This window comes from Henckelia pumila, chromosome 3, assembly GCF_033568475.1.
Source record: "Henckelia pumila isolate YLH828 chromosome 3, ASM3356847v2, whole genome shotgun sequence".
NCBI lineage: Eukaryota > Viridiplantae > Streptophyta > Magnoliopsida > Lamiales > Gesneriaceae > Henckelia > Henckelia pumila.
In genome coordinates this window covers 8778654-8791153 of record NC_133122.1, presented here as the reverse complement: position 1 = coordinate 8791153, position 12500 = coordinate 8778654, and the positions used below count along the sequence as shown (strand labels likewise).

Below are 12500 nucleotides of genomic sequence, written 5' to 3'. Positions count from 1 at the left end.
CGTTAACTTCTTTTCTCGAGAGAAAAGGAGAGTATTTCTCTCTCTAAAGCGACGACGAATGAGAGCTCTTTCTTAATGACTGAGAGCTCTTTCTTGATTCTATGGGTGGTGGTGCATGGCCATTCTTAGTTGGTGGAGCGATTTGTCTGGTTAATTCCGTTAACGAACGAGACCTCAGCCTGCTAACTAGCTATGCGGAGGTACACCTTCGCAGCCAGCTTCTTAGAGGGGCTACGGGCTTTTAGGCCGCGGAAGTTTGAGGCAATAACAGGTCTGTGATTCCCTTAGATGTTCTGGGCCGCACGCGCGCTTCACTGATGTATTCAACGAGTCTATAGCCATGATCAACGAGTCTTGGTAATCATTGAAATTTCATCGTGATGGGGATAGATCATTGCAATTGTTGGTCTTAAACGAGGAATTCCTAGTAAGCGCGAGTCATCAGCTCGCGTTGACTACGTCCCTGCCCTTTGTACACACCGCCCATCGCTCCTACCGATTGAATGGTTCGGTGAAGTGTTCGGATCGCTCCGACGTGGGCGGTTCGCTGCCCGCGATGTAGCGAGAAGTCCACTGAACCTTATCATTTAGAGGAAGGAGAAGTCGTAACAAGGTTTTTGTAGGTGAACCTGCGGAAGGATCATTGTCGAAACCTGCAAAGCAGACCCGTGAACATGTTTAAATATGCTGCTTCCCCGAGACCCCAAGCGTGCCGCGTGTTGGAGAACGAGGTTGATCAGATCAATTAGGATTGATACCCGGTGCAGCGGAAGTTTAAAATTTTTGTATGGAACGATTCCATAATAGGTATCAACCTTACGATTAAATTGTGTGTGTAAAAATTAAATAACAATTATAAAATTTTTACCTTTAATCTCGAATCGAGATTTTGGACACCAACAGATTTCTCTGCTCTTGTTGTATATCCCTGGAACTGATGGACGAACTATTCTTCAATCAGGTCCACGAACGGATAATTAATCCCTCTGATAGATTGAACTAGAAAATGTATCAGAAGTTTCTATGAAGAGAATTAACGAATTTGATCCGTTAAACCAGACTGTAATTCAAAATTCACAGACTAGATTTTCCGAGCAGAGAGGGGAGGGGGGCGGCCACTGTTAGAGAAAAATACTAGGTTTTTCAAAAATTTGTGACCTGTTGTGTGTAATTTCTGTACTGCAATAACTTATTTATAATGTAGGCCACTAACAGCTTAGGGCCCATTAGTCATAAGTTCAAGCCCGACAAGCAAATCCCGCATGTTCAGAAATTAATATAAAATTCATCGTGACTCCGATTGATAAACCGATTTCACCAATGTGCACAGAAACCATTTCTGCACCTTTTAAAGTCAAGATAAATTTTTCTGAATCCGAATTCAGTGATTTCCAAAAATGGCCATCCCTATGTCATTTTAGGAAATCTTACTCCACTACTCTTAAATAAGAAGTCCAACTTCTTCGTTCATTAAATTTAACTCTTTAAATTTAACTATCTCAACGGGGATTAAAAATCCATTACTCTGTGTGACCCTCAATGGTTCAGGGATACAGCTAGCCGTGGGCTCATAACTCCTTGTGACTCGGAACAACAATTTCCGACTTGCCCATCGAATCATGGTAAGAGCGCCTAGCAACATCGCCCCATGATTCTCTAGGTATCACTGATAGTGCCTGCAAGAACCAATAGATTTTGGTTAGCATCCAGTACGGTCCCTTCATCCATATATCCCAATCGAATCAACAACCATTGGTATATCGAGAGTTGCTCGAGATTCGATAACTATGCAATGCATCTTGAAGATCAAATAGTGACATCGCATGTGCTACTAAGAAACCATTTCTTAAATCACATCATGTACTCTGGCCAGAGATTCGTCACACTAATATCTCCTCAGATCACATAGGATATCCACACTCGCAAGTATGTGGTGAATCCTTGACAACAAAGCATCGACTCCTATATGTGTTGTAACTGTACCCAATCCCGACACCTGATGACCCCAATAGAGTCGGTAAACGAGTCAAAGCACAGTACTAGCATATAGAGTCTCAATGATGTCTCAAGTAGTAAGGACTAATGGAGTACAACCAAAACCGCGGACTTTATCCACTCGATAAGTGATAACCACTTGGAAAGTCCGGATAGGGTAGTTCGATCATTCATCATATGAATATCCATTTGCATGCTTCGAACATCTCTATGTTCCTTACCAATGAAACGTGGTACTCCGCATCGCAAATGCTAGTCTCAAACTCGAGCGATCCTTATCCTTATTATCGGACGGCTCAATCGACTAGGAACAGTTTAGAATATACAGTGACTATAAGATGTGTTTCATGATAGACATCCCCATGTTCTACCACATCTTACATACACTATAGTATATTCAAGGTCTTTATCAAAACAACAATAGTATATCACAATATAACAATATGAAGAAAGATAAAGTCATTGCAATTAATAAAAGTGTAAATAATATTAAACAAAAGATTGTTTATACAAAGAGTCATCAAAGCCCTTAGCCACAAGTTGGCTCACCGGGCACCCACTCTTTAAATCTCCCACTTGCCCTATAGCCAACTAGTCATACTACGTAGACCCATTGTTTCGCAATGTTTGTCAAATAATGGTCCTGGCAAGGGCTTAGTAAGTGGATCAGCGATATTGTCTGCAGAGGCCACTCTTTCGACAGTGATGTCTCCTCTTTCCACAATCTCCCGGATGATGTGGTATTTCCTCAGTACGTGTTTGGATCTTTGATGAGACCTTGGTTCCTTTGCCTGAGCAATGGCACCTGTGTTGTCACAGTACACCGGGACTGGACCAAAAACTTCAGGAATGACACCCAACTCTTGGACGAAATTCCTCATCCAAACGGCCTCTTTAGCAGCAGCTGATGCTGCAATGTATTCTGCTTCAGTGGTGGAATCCGCTGTGGTGTCCTGCTTGGAACTCTTCCAAGAGACAGCACCGCCATTGATCATGAACACAAATCCAGAGGTTGACTTCGAGTCATCCACGTCACTTTGGAAGCTAGAGTCGGTATAGCCTTCCAATTTTAGTTCTCTTCCTCCATATACCATGAACATATTCTTAGTCCTTCGTAAGTACTTAAGAATGTCCTTCACGGCTTTCCAATGCATTTGACCGGGATTAGCTTGATATCTGCTCGTGACACTCAGAGCAAATGCTACATCTGGTCTGGTAGATATCATCCCATACATGATACTACCTATGGCTGACGCATATGGTACATGTGTCATTTTCTCTATCTCTTCATCAGTCTTGGGACACATTGACTTGGATAGAGAAACTCCATGACACATGGGTAGATGTCCTCTCTTGGACCCATCCATTGAAAACCGTTTCAATATGGTGTCGATGTAGGTTGATTGAGTGAGTCCTATCATTCTCTTAGATCTATCTCTATAGATCTGTATCCCTAGAATATAGGATGCCTCACCCAAATCCTTCATCGAGAATCTACCTGATAACCATATCTTTGTTGACTGCAACATCCCTACATCATTTCCAAAGAGTAAGATGTCATCAACATAAAGTACTAAGAATGTCACAGCATCCTTAACTACTTTCTTGTACACGCATGGTTCCTCCGGATTCTTGATGAAACCAAAATCTTTTATTGTTTCATCAAATTTCTGGTTCCAACTTCTTGATGCTTGTTTTAGACCATAAATTGATCTCTGAAGCTTGCATACCTTATGCTCGCTTCTCATGGATGTGTACCCCTCAGGTTTCTTCATATAGATCTCTTCCTTAATGTCTCCATTAAGAAAAGCAGTCTTCACATCCATTTGCCATATCTCATAGTCATACCATGCAGCTATGGCAATAAGGATTCTTATGGACTTGAACATTGCAACTGGTGAAAAGGTTTCATCATAGTCAACTCCTTGTCTTTGAGTATAATCTTTTGCCACCAATCGCGCCTTGTAGGTCAATACCTTACCATCAGGCCCAAGCTTTCTCTTGTAGATCCATTTACACCCTATTGGAACAATTCCATCGGGAGGATCTACTAAAGACCAAACTTGGTTTGTATGCATCGAATCTATTTTCGAATGCATAGCTTCAAGCCATAAATTTGAATCCGCATCAGAAATTGCTTCCTTGAAGTTTCTTGGATCACATCCAACATCGGGTTCATCTTGATCCCCTTCAAGAAGAAGACCATATCGAATAGGAGGTGTAGAAGTCCTCTCGGATCTTCTAGGTACAGGCGTGTCCAGCAATGGTTCCTGAGGTGTAGGATCGTTATTTTGTATTTCGGGTTCTTCTCGAATTTCTTCGAGTTCCATAATCTTGCCTTTCTTATCCAATAAGAACTCCTTCTCCAAGAAGGTGGCATTTTTTGAAACAAACACCTTTGTTTCAGCAGGATAATAGAAATAATATCCGATTGAATTCTTCGGATACCCTACAAAATAACATAAGCTGGATCGACTATCCAACTTATCTCCCACTGTCCGCTTCACGTAAGCAGGACATCCCCAAATCCTCAAGTACGAATACTTAGGAGCTTTTCCATTCCATAACTCGTATGGTGTTTTGTCCACTGCTTTAGTGTGGACATTGTTCAACAACAATACCGCCGTTTCAAGCGCATAGCCCCAAAACGAAGGTGGAAGCTCAGTGAAGCTCATCATGGACCGAACCATGTCCAACAAAGTTCGATTACGACGCTCCGATACACCATTAAGCTGTGGTGTCATAGGAGGAGTCCACTGAGAGAGAATCCCATTCTCTTTTAGATAGTCCAAAAACTCGGTACTCAAGTATTCTCCACCTCGATCCGATCGAAGTGCTTTAATATTTTTACCTAGCTTGTTTTCTACTTCAGCCTTGAATTCTTTGAACTTTTCAAATGCTTCAGACTTATATTTCATTAAATATAAATACCCATACCTTGAATAATCATCAGTAAAGGTAATGAAGTAGGTGTGGCCATATTGAGTCCCAACTCTAAATGGACCACAAACATCTGTATGGATCAAATCCAACAGATTTTGACTACGCTCAGGTTTTCCCTTAAAAGGAGATTTAGTCATTTTTCCTTTTAGGCAGGATTCACAAGTAGGTAGAGAGTTAATATCAGACATATCAAACATGCCCTCTCCCACTAGCTTGTTCATCCTCCTTGAGGAAATATGACCTAGCCTAGCGTGCCAAAGGTTTGCCGGGTTTTGGCTATCGATTTTCCTTTTGTTTGTTGTTGCCGGTTTATCAACATAATTTATTGGAATGTCTTTTAGTTTTAAGTTGTATAGATCATTTTCAAGTTGTCCATTTCCAATCAAACATTCATTCTTGTAAATATTGCAAATCCCATTCACAAAATTGCAAGAATAATCATCTCTATCAAGCATAGAAACAGAAATAATGTTTTTAATCAAATTCGAACAAATAAAACATCTCTTAAAAGTAACTTAAAACCGTTATGCAAAATTAAATAAACATCTCTCATGGCTTTTGCTTCAACTCTGGAACCATTTTCGAGCCTCAGCTGGGTCTCACCCATCCTAAGCCTGCGACTTCTTGTCATCACCTGCAAATCATTGCAAATGTGAGATCCACATCCGGTATCCAATACCCAAGAAGTAGTATTAAGTGAAACATTTATTTCAATATAGAACATTCCCTTTGCAGTTCGCAACTGCTCTAGATATTCCTTGCAGTTACGCTTCCAATGACCGGGCTTCTTGCAGTAATGGCAAACATCCTTGGATTTTTCCATGTTTGAAGCCTTTGTCTTGTACTTCTTCTCGGGTTCGATTTTCTTGGGTGGGGCAGAACGTTTCTTGCCCTTTGTACTTGGCCCCTTCTTAGCAGAAGAAGAGGAGCCCACCAAGAAAGCCGGTTTATCCTTCTTTAATGTGGATTCATATGTCACAAGAATATTGACCATCTCTTCAAGGGAGGCCTCTATCTTGTTCATATTGAAATTCACCACGAATCCGTCAAACGAAGAAGGAAGAGATAGAAGTAGTAAGTCCACGTTGAGTTCATGCTCCAACACCAAATCAAGGGTTACCAACTTCTGTATGAGCCAAATCACTCGTACCCCATGATCACGGACCGAAGTCCCTTCACGCATGCGACACGTCATTAGCTCCTTTACAGTAGCGAACCTTTCAACCCTCGATTGAGCCCCAAAAAGTTCCTTGAGTTGTACGTGAATGTCAGCAGCATTCACGGTGTCCTAAAATCGCCTTTGGAGTTCATCAGACATCGAGGCTTGCATATATCATTTGGCCTTGATATCATGGTCCCACCATGTATCAAGTTTGGCTAACTCTTCCGGACTTATGTCAGCTGGTGCTTCCTTCGGAGGAGATTTTTCTAGCACGTAGAGCATCTTCTCCGAAGTCAAGACAATCTTCAACTTACGGAACCATTCCGTATAGTTTGCGCCAGTCAATTTATTTTGTTCGAGGATCGAGAAAAGTGGATTACGCGAATTCATCTTTATGAAATACTGAAAAGAAACAGACAAATATCAGTGATTGTTTAAGTAATTTACTAAGACATAAAATAGGCGAAATTTATTTTATAAATCTCACTCCCACTATTTTAACGATTTCACTACCCTCTAGTGAAAACGGGAAACTGTTTTTCTTAGTGAGAACATGGAGTCCAATTGACAAACTATGGTCCCGAATAATATCAGCCAACCATAATTTTCAAAAGGTAGAGCCCAATTGCTTCCAAAGCAACCTCCACGTTTTTACCTCATGTCCAATAAGGGTCCAATAATATGACGCCGTTTATTGTGACATGTCAAGATGACCCATAAATATTAAGTTGTGATGGACAGTCACCATGTGGATCCCCCAATAATATGAGCCGATCCCATGGGAGTTCCACCCAACTTACAACATGTGTCGATCTAATGTACAGCTTTCCGACGAACGGGCCCCCCCAATAATATGAGCCGGACCGTATCCGCGGGTAGCATCTCATACATTGATCGTTGATGGAAGGTAGGAACATTTAAACAAATTTAAATTTCCTTTATATATCTTGATATCAATTTTAAATCATATTTAAAATGAGGGATTTTAATTTTGAAAATTTGTCTCATCATTTTTAAAATTTTTGTATGCTTGCCGGATTCACACAATTTTGTCTAAAACATGCATACAACAATAATATCACATATTATATAGGATGATCGATTCCATTTCTAATCGACCCGTGGTTGCCAATCACGTGTCTTAGTCCAATCCTAGGTTATATGCAGTATGCAATGCAATCCTATTACATTGTGATTCCAATTTACATTTCTTCTGTCTTTATTGTCTGCTGGGCCCACCACCGTCTTCAAATCTTCATCTCCCACTAAATCTAATGTATTTACAATAAATAACAATGACAAGTAGGGGATACATTTTTAAGGGGTGGGAACGGGCCATAAACCAATCCCACTTTTATTACATATGACAATTCATATTGGGCCATAAACCAGGCCCATTAATAAATCCAACAACAATAAAAACAAATGTAAATTCCTAACATACACCTACAAAATTGGTCATGGAAATCGATCATCCTTATCCAATAACATTTAATTCAAAATTAATTTATTGGATAACATGCAATGGCAATTTAAATTTAAAAGGATAAAATCATATTTCATATATAAAATCTTATTTCACATACAAAATCATATTTTATCTTTTTATCAAATAAAATCATATTTTATCTATAAAATCCAATTTTATACATAAAATCATATTTTACTCAATATATCCATAAGATCATATCTTATCATCAATTGTACCAAAAATAATTAATTTCAAAATTCAATTTAACGGATAAAATATTTAAATTTTCCAAAAATTCAAATTTATCCAAAAAAAAATTTTAAAATTTTCGGACTCGAACAATTCGATCCGACGCCTCGTGGACCAATCAAAAACAATTTTCGATCGGACCAAAAATAGAATTTTAACATATTAAAATTTAATTTAAAATTAAAAAAAAATTTAATTTTTCCGCGGGCCGCCCGGGACACTCCCGGGTTGCCAGCGCCCCGAAGGGGCTCGGGCCGGGCAGCCCGGCTGCCCCTAGGGCAGCAACGATCGCTGCCCGGGGCAGCGACTATCGCTGCCCCTCCCCCCGGGCAGCGATCCAATCGCTTCCCGGGTTTTGCCCGAATAAAAAAAAATTTTATTTTAAAATATTTATTTTGTTTGAAAAACCGAGGCTAAAAAAAATTTTTGTACAATCGATTAATTTAATCGCTTGATCTGAGCAACCTGGCTCTGATACCACTGTTGGAGAACGAGGTTGATCAGATCAATTAGGATTGATACCCGGTGCAGCGAAAGTTTAAAATTTTTGTATGGAACGATTCCATAATAGGTATCAACCTTACGATTAAATTGTGTGTGTAAAAATTAAATAACAATTATAAAATTTTTACCTTTAATCTCGAATTGAGATTTTGGACACCAACATATTTCTCTGCTCTTGTTGTATATCCCTGGAACTGATGGACGAACAGTTCTTCAATCAGGTCCACGAACGGATAATTAATCCCTCTAATAGATTGCACTAGAAAATCTATCAGAAGTTTCTACGAAGAGAATTAACGAATTTGATCCGTTAAACCAGACTGTAATTCAAAATTCACAGACTGGATTTTCCGAGCAGAGAGGGGAGGGGGGCGGCCACTATCAGAGAAAAATACTAGGTTTTTCAAAAATTTGTGACCTGTTGTGTGTAATTTCTGTACTGCAATAACTTATTTATAATGTAGGCCACTAACAGCTTAGGGCCCATTAGTCATAAGTTCAAGCCCGACAAGCAAAGCCCGCATGTTCAGAAATTAATATAAAATTCATCGTGACTCCGGTTGATAAACCGATTTCACCAATGTGCACAGAAACCATTTCTGCACCTTTTAAAGTCAAGATAAATTTTTCTGAATCCGAATTCAGTGATTTCCAAAAATGGCCATCCCTATGTCATTTTAGGAAATCTTACTCCTCTACTCTTAAATAAGAAGTCCAACTTCTTCGTTCATTAAATTTAACTCTTTAAATTTAACTATCTCAACGGGGATTAAAAATCCATTACTCTGTGTGACCCTCAATGGTTCAGGGATACAGCTAGCCGTGGGCTCACAACTCCTTGTGACTCGGAACAACAATTTCCGACTTGCCCATCGAATCATGGTAAGAGCGCCTAGCAACATCGCCCCATGATTCCCTAGGTATCACTGATAGTGCCTGCAAGAACCAATAGATTTTGGTTAGCGTACAGTACGGTCCCTTCATCCATATATCCCGATCGAATCAACAACCATTGGTATATCGAGAGTCGCTCGAGATTCGATAACTATGCAATGCATCTTGAAGATCAAATAGTGACATCGCATGTGCTACTAAGAAACCATTTCTTAAATCACATCATGTACTCTGGCCAGAGATTTGTCACACTAATATCTCCTCAGATCGCATAGGATATCCACACTCGCAAGTATGTGGTGAATCCTTGACAACAAAGCATCGACTCCTATATGTGTTGTAACTGTACCCAATCCCGACACCTGATGACCCCAATAGAGTCGGTAAACGAGTCAAAGCACAGTACTAGCATATAGAGTCTCAATGATGTCTCAAGTAGTAAGGACTAATGGTGTACAACCAAAACCGCGGACTTTATCCACTCGATAAGTGATAACCACTTGGAAAGTCCGGATAGGGTAGTTCGATCATTCATCATATGAATATCCATTTGCATGCTTCGAACATATCTATGTTCCTTACCAATGAAACGTGGTACTCCGCATCGCAAATGCTAGTCTCAAACTCGAGCGATCCTTATCCTTATTATCGGACGACTCAATCGACTAGGAACATTTTAGAATATACAGTGACTATAAGATGTGTTTCATTATAGACATCCCCATGTTCTACCACATCTTACATACACTATAGTATATTCAAGGTCTTTATCAAAACAACAATAGTATATCACAATATAACAATATGAAGAAAGATAAAGTCATTGCCATTAATAAAAGTGTAAATAATATTAAACAAAAGATTGTTTATACAAAGAGTCATCAAAGCCCTTAGCCACAAGTTGGCTCACCGGGCACCCACTCTTTCACCGCGAAGCCTCTTGGGTGAACCTAACCTCTCGGCGCGGAAAGCGCCAAGGAAAACCGTAATTGCTACTCTCCGTCCGCGGTGCCCAGGACGTGATGAGGAGGCACCTATCTAATAGATAATAATACAACGACTCTCGGCAATGGATATCTCGGCTCTCGCATCGATGAAGAACATAGCGAAATGCGATACTTGGTGTGAATTGCAGAATCCCGTGAACCATCGAGTCTTTGAACGCAAGTTGCGCCCAAAGCCATCAGGTTGAGGGCATGTCTGCCTAGGCGTCACGCATCTCGTCGCCCCCAGCATCTCCCCCCAGGCTAGAAAAGTGCCGGGTGGGCTGATGCGTCCATTCGAAGGAGGGGTGGAAACTGGACTCCCGTTATCCTTGCGTAGCGGCCGGCCCAAAATAGGATGCCGTGTCAATGCATGTCACACGATACTTGGTGGTTGTATTCCTCGAATCTCAAACTATCATGTGGTATTGCATCGGGCCACTGATGGCGCTGAAGCGCGTGACCTATACCCGGCCGTCGGGGCAAGGGTCAGGCCCCGATGAGTAGGAGGGCGCGGCGTGAAAGAGTGGGTGCCCAGTGAGCCAACTTGTGGCTAAGGACTTTGATGACTCTTTGTATAAACAATCTTTTGTTTAATATAATTTACACTTTTATTAATGGCAATGACTTTATCTTTCTTCATATTGTTATATTGTGATATACTATTGTTGTTTTGATAAAGACCTTGAATATACTATAGTGTATGTAAGATGTGGTAGAACATGGGGATGTCTATCATGAAACACATCTTATAGTCACTGTATATTCTAAACTGTTCCTAGTCAATTGAGCCGTCCGATAATAAGGATAAGGATCGCTCGAGTTTGAGACTAGCATTTGCGATGCAGAGTACCACGTTTCATTGGTAAGGAACATAGAGATGTTCGAAGCATGCAAATGGATATTCATATGATGAATGATCGAACTACCGTATCCGGACTTTCCAAGTGGTTATCACTTATCGAGTGGATAAAGTCCGCGGTTTTGGTTGTACACCATTAGTCCTTACTACTTGAAACATCATTGAGACTCTATATGCTAGTACTGTGCTTTGACTCGTTTACCGACTCTATTAGGGTCATCAGGTGTCGGGATTGGGTACAGTTACAACACATATAGGAGTCGATGCTTTGTTGTCAAGGATTCACCACATACTTGCGAGTGTGGATATCCTATGCGATCTGAGGAGATATTAGTGTGACGAATCTCTGGCCAGAGTACATGATGTGTTTTAAGAAATGGTTTCTTAGTAACACATGCGATGTCACTATTTGATCTTCAAGATGTATTGCATAGTTATCGAATCTCGAACGACTCTCGATATACCAATGGTTGTTGATTCGATCGGGATATATGGATGAAGGGACCGTACTGTACGCTAACCAAAATCTATTGGTTCTTGCAGGCACTATCAGTGATACCTAGGGAATCATGGGGCGATGTTGCTAGGCGCTCTTACCATGATTCGATGGGCAAGTCGGAAATTGTTGTTCCGAGTCACAAGGAGTTGTGAGCCCACAGCTAGCTGTATCCCTGAACCATTGAGGGTCACACAGAGTAATGGATTTTTAATCCCCGTTGAGATAGTTAAATTTAAAGAGTTAATTTTAATGAACAAAGAAGTTGGACTTCTTAATTATGAGTAGAGGAGTGAGATTTCCTAAAATGACATAGGGATGGGCATTTTTGGAAACCACTGAATTTGGATTCAGAAAAATTTATCTTGACTTTAAAAGGTGCAGAAATGGTTTCTGTGTACATTGGTGAAATCGGTTTATCAATCGGAGTCATGATGAATTTTATATTAATTTCTGAACATACGGGCTTTGCTTGTCGGGCTTGAACTTATGACTAATGGGCCCTAAGCTGTTAGCGGCCTGCATTATAAATAAGTTATTGCAGTACAGAAATTACACACAACATGTCACAAATTTTCGAAAAACCTAGAATTTTTCTCTGACAGTGGCCGCCCCCCTCCCTCTCTACTCGGGAAAATCCAGTCCGTGAATTTTGAATTACAGTCTGGTTTAACGGATCAAATTCGTTAATCTCTTCGTAGAAACTTCTGATTGATTTTTTAGTGCAATCTATCAGAGGGATTAAATATCCGTTCGTGGACCTGATTGAAGAACAGTTCGTCCATCAGTTCCAGGGATATACAACAAGAGCAGAGCAATCTGTTGGTGTCCATAATCTCGCTTCGAGATTGGAGGTAAAAATTTATAATCGTTATTTAATTTTTACACACACAATTTAATCGTAAGTTTTGATACCCATTATGAAATCGTTCCATATAAAA

At 40.2% G+C, this 12500-nt stretch overlaps 1 non-coding gene across 1 annotated transcript; it reads left to right on the top strand.

Annotated features, from left to right (window-relative positions):
- The first annotated feature begins 10276 nt into the window (after positions 1-10276).
- On the top strand, positions 10277-10432 carry LOC140893839 (5.8S ribosomal RNA). The gene has a single exon (XR_012153401.1). It is a non-coding gene; the product is annotated as a 5.8S ribosomal RNA (ribosomal RNA).
- The last annotated feature ends 2068 nt before the right edge of the window (positions 10433-12500 follow it).